The sequence below is a fragment of the Mandrillus leucophaeus genome, unplaced genomic scaffold, assembly GCF_000951045.1.
Source record: "Mandrillus leucophaeus isolate KB7577 unplaced genomic scaffold, Mleu.le_1.0 Scaffold1274, whole genome shotgun sequence".
NCBI lineage: Eukaryota > Metazoa > Chordata > Mammalia > Primates > Cercopithecidae > Mandrillus > Mandrillus leucophaeus.
The window spans coordinates 43019-46588 of NW_012101143.1; positions in this window are offsets into that span (position 1 = coordinate 43019).

The window sequence follows — 3570 nt, forward strand, 5'->3', positions numbered from 1 at the left end:
CTTGGAAGGCAGAAGTCGCAGGTTGCAGTGAGCTGAGATCAGGCCACTGCATTCCAGCCTGGTGACAGAGCAAGACTCCAACTCAAAAAAAAAAAAATATATATATATATATATATATGTATTTAATTTTCTTACACAAAAAAATATTTAATTTTCTTACACAGTAAAAAATTACCAATGAATAATGCATACATATATTGATAGTTACTCATCTTAGAATAGGGCCAGTTTTCCAAACGTTGTTTTACTCATCTAATTCAAATTGGTCCCCTTCTTAGGTATATGATTTTTAAAAATTTAAACGGAGCTAATAGAGAAAATGTGAAGTTATAGACTATGTCCATCTTCTATCACAATTATGCTCATAAGGTCTTGAACCATCACCCATATTTATATAAATTCAATGGATCATGATTTTTTCTGAATTTTTGATATATTGGATGCTATTGTTTGGTTTTTTGTCCTCTCTAAACCTCATGTTGAAATTTCATTCCCAAATTGGCAACGTTGGGAAACGGAGCCTAGTGAGGGGTGTTTGATTGGAAATAGATCCTGTGAATAGATTAATGTTCACTCACAGGTGAATAAGCTGTAGCTCTGTTAGTTCCTAGGAGGGCTGTCTTTTAAGAACAGCTTGCCACCTCCCTTCTCTCGCTCTTGTTTCCTCTGTCATCACATGATCTCTTTGCAAGGGCTGGTTTCCTTTCCACTTTTCACAGTGAGTTGAAGCAGACTGAGGCCCTCACCAGATGCAGATGTCCAATCTTGAACTTTCTAGCTAACTGAATTGTGAGACAAATAAACCTCTTTTTAAAAATAAACTACCCGGTCTTGGGTATTCTGTTATAGCAACACTAAAAGGACTAAGAAAGTGGACTATTCACTAAGCTCCACTCTTATTTAAACAGAAGCTTTCTTCTCACAATATAGTGATTAATTATGTGTGCTCTAGGCTAAAACTCATTTTACATTTTTCTGTACTACAGAATAAAAATTAATCACATGAGAAAAATAGGGATGAGTCAGAAAATCCCTTTTCTTTATTCTTCTCAGAATGATCCTCCAAAATGTCCAGTTTTTCAAATTCACTATGGAAGCTTTTCTCTTAATTCTCTAACTAGATATCAAATAGCAAATTCCAAAGGTACTACAGCAGACACATAAAGTGGGTTTAAAGAAAATCTACTGGGAAAATAAATACTGTCTTTTTAAGGAAAAAAAAAAATACCTCTATAAAATGGGACCACAGCGTGTCTTTTTGTTAATGTTTAAAATAATGAGTATGTTGTGCGTTTTCCCTTCTCCAGATATATATTTCTACTGCAGAACCCAGCACAACTTATGGAAGGTACATGGAATTCACTCTGAGAAACATAAACCTGACAGCTTTACCTAGTGGTGTTCTGCCTGCACACATTATTGAGAAAAGAAAATAAATTTCCCCCATTGCACAACCAATATAATGCTGATTTGTAGAGTAATTTCAAGCCATAAAGCAAGCTTCTTAGGTAATCATTATCAAATTGTTTAAAAATGTAATATTATCTATTTTTATTTCTGTTTACTACTCATGTAAAAACTTCCTGTTTAAACTTAGGCATATAGTATATGCATTTCTATTGGCACTAGTTCATTTTCTCAAGGTAGCAGTGATCCATATGTATTTCATATTATTCTGCTCTTTTTTTGATTCTGTATTTTCCTATTTCATCTTTTCTTACTGGTTTTTCCTTTCCTACAATCTCCTCAGCCCCCTACTGTTACCTATTTCTGTCCATCCTTATTTTTTCTCTTTCTTTCCTTGTTGCTATTTTCCGAGTCATTCCAGTTTTTCTTATAATTCCTCATTCTTACCCACATCTTGCATTCTTTTCCCCCCAACTTTCTCATTTTTTCTCTATTCACATCTTACATATTTCTAGTGGCAAGATGATTTCTCTTTTATCAAAGTGTAAGTACCACATTAAAACTCTATTACAGGTAATAGAGTTAATGTGAAAATACAGATTACCTATAATTTATGACAAAGTAATTCTATGTCTTAGTCACTATAATGAGTTGCCAATTTAATTTAAATATATTAGATATTCACAAAATGGATACTGAGCTCTTTTTATGCATTTAGTGCAGAACTGATCATTGCCGAATATTCAAAAAGTCATTCTATAAGACTTTTTATTTTTAGCCTCATAAAGTTAGTTTAGGTCTTAAACCAGAAGAAAAAGCAAGGATGGCAAACACTTCATACTAGATTGCTTTATATCCCTTCCTTTTTAAAATTCTATTTATTTCAACTATTTTTGAGGAGAATAAAGTGATATTAAGATTCTTATGAAGAGATGATAAGATTTTGGTAATAAAGTAAGTTTAACAGGCAGTTCCTAAATTACCTGTGTAACATTCACTTAGGCCTTTGGGGTATTCATTCATTTGTTCAACACTTAGCACTTGCTAAATGACAAAACTCTATAAGGCACTAGGGATGCAATGATTAATAAGACATCATTGCTTTTCTTCAAGGGTTTATAATGTAGCTAGGAAGACAGACAAGGGAACAGATAATTATAACATTGTTTGATGCAGTAGTGAGAAACCACAGGGCTATATGAGCACATAAGAGGTTCTTCTAACCCAGAGTGTTAGGAATTCAGGGAAAACTTCCAAAAGAAATGGTGCTTTCATTGATTTTTGAAGGATGTTATGCAGTTAACAAGGTAAGGAGATGAAATTATGTAGAGAGGTAAGTAGGGGTAGTGGGAAACTCTCCAAAAAAAAAAAAAAAAAAAAAGAAAAAAAAAAAAAAAAAAAAAAATTCTAAGGCTTAGAATCAAGATAAATTTAGGAAAATATTTATAACAAAAATAGTTCAGTAAGTCTGAGACATGAGTTACAAAATACATAAGTAAGGTAGGGAGGAAAATAATGGCGAGATAGAACACTATAAAAGTAACTTCAAATCAGATGTTGAAAGGCCTTGAATGACATCAAAAAGAGTTTAGACATCACCCTAAAAATTATGAAAGCCACTGTGGGTTTCTAAACAAAGCAATGCTCTGACAAGATTTGTGACTTTTAAAGGAACAACAGACGGAGAATGGATTGGAGAGGTAACATTTAAGGCATAGAGATCAACATGAGGACATTACAACAGATTGAATGATGCTATCGATGAGTTCCCCTGTTGATTGATTCACACAGTGCAATACAAAACCAAGCATGATGATTCCCTATGATAGTGGCAATTGCTGGAATTAAGATAGTTTATAAAGGAGGCAGAAGAAATAGGATATGACTATTGCTTGGATGTGGGGATTAGTTAAAACAAGAATCAAAGTAACAAATGAGTCTCTGCCTTAGGCAACTGGGTGTAGAATAGTGTCCATCATGAGATGAGAACAAATTGGCACTGCCTTGGTAGGTGGTGTTGGTATAGTATGAGGAGTTCTTCTAGGTTATGTGGATTTTTAATGAATCCTTAGGTCTTAGAAGTGGAAACATCCAGCAGAGAATAGTACATGTGTGGCGGGATATTTCATTTGTGTTGTGTTATCACTTTATGTTTCTAATCTT